The following is an 8,285-nucleotide window of genomic DNA, read 5'->3' on the forward strand; positions in this document are numbered from 1 at the left end:
TCCCCACTGGCGCTCCTGGCTCCTCCCCCTCGAGCAGTGCCCCCAGAGAAAGCCCTAGGGGGGCACCACTGTGTGCTCAAATGCACCCGTAAAGGCACATAGAGCCACACTTGCTCCCCCCCCCTCTCCTCATTGGCTCAGTGGAAGTTATCGACAGCAGCGGGAGCCAATGGGCTCCCGCTGCTGTCTCAGCTAATAAGGGAGCCGAGGCCATCGTGCAACATCGTTGGGTCGGAGGGGGCTCAGGTGCGGATATGGGGGGGGGGGGGCTTCACGCAGCCGATAGAACCACCTTACCATGCAATACAGCCCATGAATAGCCTGACTCATCGCAGCACAATGACGGTTGCTCTGGCACAGCCGCAGTCACCTTCCTGTGAACGATCGGGATAATCGGGCGCTGGGTCTGGGTATAAAACGATGCTCACACCTCCGAGAAACAATTTCTTTTTCCGAAACTTTATTTATAAGTTATAGAAATACATTCGTACCTCCTGTATGGAAAAGGGTGAAGTCAGTGAAGGTGAACCCCCCCAGATTAGAATTAGTGAGGGGGTCTTGGTCTGAGGGGGTCAGTCACTATACAGACAGTATTAGATTTATAATCAACAGCTCCAACCAGCTCAGCATAAGAGATCCCAGAGAACACCTTACCCCCAATATGAAGGGCCATTAATCTCCGGGGGAGGGGAGGGGGGGTCACAGGGAGGCGGTTTGCTCTCAGAGCCGTCTTGGTTTTGGTTGAAGAGTCCATCACATCCACGGCAACCACTAATGTCTGCTTTCCACTGACAGACGCAGATCAGAGACTAGTGAACGGTTCTCTCCTTCTGCCCATGATAGTCTGCAAAACAAGACATGACTGACACCCCCGACTGACACACATCACCACCCCGACTGACAACCATCACCACCCCGACTGACAACCATCACCACCCCGACTGACAACCATCACCACCCCGACTGACACCCAGGGCCATCTTTAACGCGGGGCAAAAGGGGCAGCTGCCCAGGGCCCTGTGCTGCCCACCTTTTGAGCCCCGCACTGCCCACCGGAGTTTGGCCAACTCAGGTGCTGGTTGCATGTTGGCTACTTGCTAATGTCACTTGGAAAAAAAGAAGTGCGGCTTTTGTATTTCCAAGTGACAGTGCTCCTCTCCCAATGGCCGCTCTGGGGAGTGTCTGATACACACACACACTCTGTGAGAGCAGAGGAGGAAGGGGAAGGGGAATCTGCACAGGGGAAGCTGCCTCACACTGGCATGCTGCATGGACATCGAGGGACTGGACAACATGCTGTGAGTAGCATTTGTACTGGAAGGGCAGGGGGATCTTTGAGGGAGGAAAGTTTTACATTGTACTTGGGGGGAGAGTGGAGTGTGGAGCTCTGTAATGGAATCTGGAGGGGAGGAGAGCCATGCATCCCTGCACCCACCTCACCCCCTACACTCTGCACCTACCCCCTGCACCCATCTCACCCCCTACACTCTGCACCTACCCCCCTGCACCCACCTCACCCCCACCACCCTGCACTCTGCAGCCACCACTCACCCCCCCTCCCTGCACTCTGCACCCACCCCTCACCCCCCTCCCCGCACCCTGCAGCCACCCCTCACCACCTGCACTCTACACCCTCCCCCCCTGCACCTAGTGCACCTCTTAACCCTGCACTCTGTACATAGCTCACCCCTGTCCCTGCACTCTGTATGTAGCGCACCCATGAACCCTGCACTCTGCACATAGTGTTCCTTCAACCCTGCACTCTGAACGTAGCGTACCCCTCAATGCAGAATTCTGCACATAGTGCACCCCTCAACCTTGCATTCTGCACCTAGCACCCCCCCAACCCTGCACTCTGTACCTAGCATACCCCTGAATGCTACAATCTGTACATAGTGCACCCTTCAACCCTGTGTGTATGTAGCACATCTTTCAACTATGCACCCTGTACATAGTGCACCCCTCAATGCTAGTGCAGTTTAGCCACACCCGCAATTTGACACAGAGGTTATGATGTGCAGTAACCTCTAGCAACCAATCAGTGAGCAATAATGATTTGCAGTAACCTCTAGAAACCAATTAATGAGCAGTAATGTTTTGTAAACTCTAGCAACCAATCAGCAAGCGGAAATGATGTGCTGTAACCTCTATCAGCCAATCACAATCGCTACCTGATCTTCTGCAGTAAACTCATTTTGAGTCTAGCTGGGGGGGCGCCATTAAAATGTTTGCCCAGGGTCCAATCAATATTAAAGACGGCCCTGCTGACACCCCACCCCCGACTGACAACCCCCCAACTGACACCACCACCACCGACTGACACCACCACCCCCTGACACCCTGAGACCACTGACTGACACCACTCCCCCCCCCCCCCCGACTGACACCAACCCTCGACTGACACACCCCACCCAACCGACACCACCACTGACTGACCGCACCCTGTGACATGGAATAAGCTACAGGAATGTGGTGAAGATATGATCACCTTATGTATCAGTTATATATCTGTCGATCCCGCCAGAGATCTTGTGATCTGTGCTGGACTCTTTATCAGCCCCGTCCTCATTACTACTTACTGTAGGGGAGGTACCAAGCCCCCGTCTTCACTTCTACTTACTGTATGGGAAATACTGAGCCCCATCCTCACTACTATTTACTGTATGGGAAGTACCGAGGCCCGTCCTCACTACTACTTACTGTATGAGAAATACTGAGACCCATCCTCGCTACTACTTACTGTATGGGAAGTACAGAGCCCCCGTCCTCACTACTACTTACTGTATGGGAGGTACTGAGCCCCATCCTCACTACTACTTACTGTATGGGAAGTACCGAGCCCCATCCTCACTACTACTTACTGTATGGGAAGTACTGAGCCCCGTCCTCACTACTACTTACTGTAGGGGAGGTACCAAGCCCCATCCTCACTACTACTTACTGTAGGGGAAGTACCGAGCCCCATCCTCACTACTACTTACTGTAGGGGAAGTACTGAGCCCCATTCTCACTACTAATTACTGTATGGGAAGTACCGAACCCCATCCTCACTACTACTTACTGTAGGGGAGGTGCCGAGTCCAGTCCTCACTACTACTTACTGTATGGGAAGTAGCAGACTTGCATGTAGATTTCTCTGTCAGTTTTCAAAATCTCTACAGCCTACAGAAAAAGAAAACACATAAAATGATGTCATGTACCAGGAAGGTCTGTGAAAGTTATGCTTCTACATATATACTATTAACGTTTCAGTCATAATCAGGCTGCTAACAATGAAAGTCAAATTGATATTTCCTATCGCACATGTTCCTGGTATCAATGGCTGCAGGATCACATGCCTGACGAAGGGGTCCTGCGCGGCTCCGAAACGTTGCACTTTTCCTTTGTGATGTGATTCTCTTCATTAAACATTTTGACCGAAAATTTGTTGATCCATGGTGTGCTGGCGAATATATATGCTTGCTAACAATGAAAGGTGGTCACTCTGTACTCCATGGGAATACGTCATAATCTGACGGCGCATTCACTGGGGCCTATCTGAGGCCTGAGGGCGCAGGCACTGGGGCCGGTCTGAGGGAGAATGCACTGGGGCCGGTCTGAGGGAGCATGCACTGGGGCCGGTCTGAGGTCTGGGGGCTCATGTACTGGGGACGGTCTGGGGGCTCATGCACTGGGGCAGATCTGGGGTCTAAGGGGCGTATGCGCTGGGGCCAGTCTGAGGGCACATGCACTTGGGCTGATCTGAGGTTGCATGCACACTCAGAGCTGTACTGATAATAGAATCGTTTACTCGAGATTATTTTCCACCAACTGTGTCCCATACTAAAGATTGCTCTTCATTTCCTGCCCTGCAGACACAACAAGAATCCTTTTATACAGCTATAAATAGAACAAGCGACCCCAGTGGGCGATTTCCTCGCTATTTCTGTGGGGGGGGGGGGGGAGGAGGTGGAGGAAAAAAACAGCAGAGAATCCCTTGAATCTGCATGTATTGTGAAGCAGCGTTCATTCTATACAAAAGTGTAGCGCTAAACAAGAAAATGTGCAAAAATTACATAAACTTTATAACATAACCCCATGTACCACCACCCAGGGCTACCACAATGTTCCTTGTAATGAGAACATTGATCTGGATAAACACCAAGATTATGTTAAATGAAACAATCACTTAAAATTTTGCATATAAAAACAGTTCACACATAAAGTTATATTGCTTTGTGCACCAAAACCCAAATGTTCAATAGTCCAGACAAAAGAAAAAAGATCCGTAAAGTCTCTTTAAATAAAGTGATCAAATCCCACGTTTGTAGTCAGATTCACATTCCACCTTCATTATATATGGATGACATGCGAACAGCACGTGACAGTCCCACCACCACTAAGCCCGTCGTATTTTGTCCGTCGGATCTTGTCCGAAACTGTTGCATACACACAGTCGGACAAAGTTGGAGAAAAATCTGATCTTTCAGAACGTGATGATGTAATTTTGTTACGATGGGACTACATTCAGGCTAGTAGCCAATAGTTTTGATGTAGGAATTTGATCTGAGCATGCGTGGCACTTGGTCCGATCAAAATTCTCTACACATGATCGGAGTATGTCCGACCGGCCCAGTTGGTCGGGAAATATTTCCAACATGTTGGAAAATTGGGATATTCCGACGGAATCAATCCAATGCATACCACACACATTTGGATTATCCGACGACACGGTCCGATAGGACACATTCCGACGGATTCTCCGACCGTGTGTACAAGGGCTAAGGATGCGGGCTTACCGGACGTATCTGACCCAAACGAATATATATTTGAAGGATCACACAGGCTTATGTAGTATCAATAGGAATTCACATTCGCGAGGTTTGAATCGCCAGGAAAACTTCTAAACGATCACTCCACCTGTATAATGAATAATAATAGGTTTTCTCCAACTGTATGGTCCAGCTTGGACCCGATCAGATCGTTCCTACTACCGACAGATCGCAGACAGACATGTAGCTCTGACCATCGCTCCGCACACTGATCGCACCTGACTCTCTCCGCTGCTGTCACATTACAATCAGTCTGCCAGTCATAATAATAATAATTTTATCCTATAGAACCACTCTAATAAAAAAAAGATATATAATAATAATAATAAACAGGTGATAATAAATAGTAATATAACGTTGCTGGGTTGGCTACAGATATGGAAATAAATGATAGCAAAAAGGTTAGTGTTCGGAGCCTAGGAGAGCAGAGAGGTGGGGATCCCTCCCCATAGACAGATTGGACGGACTTACCTTAGAGATGAAGATCCCGAGCTGAGACGCCTTCCCTCCTCGGATATTGAATCCCAGCTACAAATACAGAATGACAAGGAATGGTCAGAGATATTGTACACTGCCCCTCCCCTACCGAGAAGGGCATTTCCTGTGTGACCCCAACCAATCCACAACACACAGATATATGGGGGCTTCAAGGTATAAAGAACACCCCCCGCCTTCCCCCACTATGAGTTCCTTTCATTGGGACTCACCTGAGCTCCTGGAGGTTTCTTCAGCAGGATGGAGCGGGGGAGGAAATGTGCCAACTCGTTGTTGTAATCTGAGCTGTACACCCTCTGCGGAGACAACAAACCATCAATCACTGAACCCCAAAATCTGACCCCCCGCCCCCAACATCAATCACTGAACCCCAACATCTAACTCCCCCCCACCCCCAACATCAATCACTGAACCCCAACATCTAACCCCCCGCCCACAACATCAATCACTGAACCCCGACATCTAACCCCCGCCCCGAAAATCAATCACTGAACCCTGACATCTGACAAGATCTAACCCCCCTGCCCCTGAACATCAATCACTGAACCCCGACATCTGACGAGATCTATCCACCCGCCCCAGAACATCAATCACCGAACCCCGACATCTGACAAGATCTAACCCCCCTGCCCCTGAACATCAATCACTGAACCCCGACATCTGACGAGATCTATCCACCCGCCCCAGAACATCAATCACCGAACCCCGACATCTGACGAGATCTATCCCCCTACCCCCGAACATCAATCACTGAACCTCAACATCTGATGAGATCTATCCCCTCACCCCTGAACATCAATCACTGAACCCCGACATCTGATGAGATCTATCCCCCCTGCCCCCAAACATCAATCACTGAACCTCAACATCTGATGAGATCTAACACCCCTGCCCCCCAACATCAATCACTGAACCCCGACATCTGATGAGATCTAACCCCCTCGTCCCCAAACATCTATCACTGAACCCCGACATCTGATGAGATCTAGCCCCCAAACATCAATCACTGAACCCCGACATCTGACGAGATCTATCCCCCCGCCCCCGAACATCAATCACTGAGCACCAACATCTGACAAGATCTATCCCCCCGCCCCCGAACATCAATCACTGAACCCCAACATCTGATGAGATCTAGCCCCCAAACATCAATCACTGAACCCCGACATCTGACGAGATCTATCCCCCCGCCCCCGAACATCAATCACTGAACCCCGACATCTGATGAGATCTAACCCCCCGAACATCAATCACTGAACCCCTGACATCTGAAGAGATCTAACCCCCCGCCCCCGAACATCAATCACTGAACCCCAACATCTGACGAGATCTATTCCCCCCGCCCCCGAACATCAATCACTGAACCCCGACATCTGACAAGATCTAACCCCCGAACATCAATCACTATAGAGCTCTGGAATGATAGGTGCTTGATTCTGCTTGAAAAGTGCATAATTTATTTGCACATGTTTAACGTGTTTTGGTAACTCTTGGAAGGGTATCGGAATGGTATTTTTTGCAGGTTGTAAAAGGTATGTGTTAGATGGAAGGTGGTTGAAGACAGGTGGGTATTTGGGATGCCCAGGAGTGATGAGATTAGTGATGGCCGAACGGTTCGCCCGGCGGTCGTTTCGCTGCGAATTTCGGCTGTTCGCGGTCCGCCCGTTCGGCGGACTATTGGCGCCGTTCGCCTGGCGGACTTCCGTGTTTACTGTGTAAAAGAACTTTGACCTATGATGACACATCCATCATGGGGTACAGGACAGCCAATTGAGACATTACAGCACATGGACACTTGGACATTCCCCCTAACTTATAAATACACCCGATCTGGCGGCCATTTTACATTCTTTCTTCTGTCACTATAGGGAGAGGTTGCTGTGTGGAGCAGGGAGAGATTACAGTGACCCAAATCGCTAGCTATTTGGTACACAAAAGTTCTTTTCAGGACTGGTATAGGTGTTAGGTGTAGTTCAGGATAGGCAGTGCTGTGCTAGTGATTGTTGCAGCAGCCTGAGTGTCTTTTGTCAGTTTAGAGAAAGGGACAGGACGGTGTGTGCTGCAGGGACAGCCAGTTTAGTCATTAGCTGTTACTATCAGGTCCACAAAAGTGCTATTTCAATTATTGTTCCAGTAGCCTCTGTTTTGTCAGTTTATATAGGGACAGGCAGGAAGCAGTGTGTGAGGCAGTGAGGGTCAGTTTAATCGGTAGCTGTGACTATTAGTTCCACAAAGGTTCTTTTCAGGACTGGTATCAGTGGTATGGTAATAGGCTTGTACATGTATAATATTCTTTCTTCCAAATATAGAAAGAATATTATACTTGACTGCTGCCCTTCTGCTGCAGTCTGCTAATCATTCACAACCCACTTGTTCCACAAAGCTCCTTATAAGGACTGGTGACTTGGTCTGTCTAGGGTGCTACAGTACATAGGGTTGAGTGAGGTACAGTCTGCCATTCTATAAGGACTGATATCAGTCCAAAATAAATAGGGTTGAGGTGCACTACTGCTGACTGCTGCCCTATACTCCAGCAGTCCTTCATCGGTATAGGGACTAACGTACAGTCTGCTAATCACTCACACACAACCTACTTGGTCCACAAAGGTCCTTATAAGGACTGGTAAGGTATAGGGTACTACAGTACATAGGGTTGAGTGAGGTACAGTCTGCCATTCTATAAGGACTGGTATCGGTCCACAATACATAGGGTTGAGGTGCACTACTGCTGACTGCTGCCCTATACTGCAGCAGTCCTTCATCGGTATAGGGACTGACGTACAGTCTGCTAATCACTCACACACAACCTACTTGGTCCACAAAAGTCCTTATAAGGACTGGTAAGGTATAGGGTGCTACAGTACATAGGGTTGAGTGAGGTACAGTCTGCTACTCTATAAGGACTGGTATAGGTCCACAATACATAGGGTTGAGGTGCACTACTGCTGACCGCTGCCCTATACTGCAGCAGTCCTTCAT

The 8,285-nt window shown here is 49.3% G+C and overlaps 1 long non-coding RNA gene across 1 annotated transcript; it reads right to left on the minus strand.

Annotated features, from left to right (window-relative positions):
• Positions 1 to 3,067: 3,067 nt before the first annotated feature.
• LOC143988287 (uncharacterized) lies at positions 3,068 to 5,609 on the minus strand. The gene is made up of 3 exons (XR_013276814.1): positions 5,519 to 5,609; positions 5,283 to 5,339; positions 3,068 to 3,162 (listed from the first exon to the last, which is right to left on the minus strand). It is a non-coding gene; the product is annotated as an uncharacterized LOC143988287 (long non-coding RNA).
• Positions 5,610 to 8,285: the final 2,676 nt, after the last annotated feature.

This window comes from Lithobates pipiens, unplaced genomic scaffold (genome assembly GCF_037356315.1).
Source record: "Lithobates pipiens isolate NorthernLeopardFrog02 unplaced genomic scaffold, aLitPip1_a1.2 Scaffold_1, whole genome shotgun sequence".
In the NCBI taxonomy this organism is placed as follows: Eukaryota; Metazoa; Chordata; class Amphibia; order Anura; family Ranidae; genus Lithobates; species Lithobates pipiens.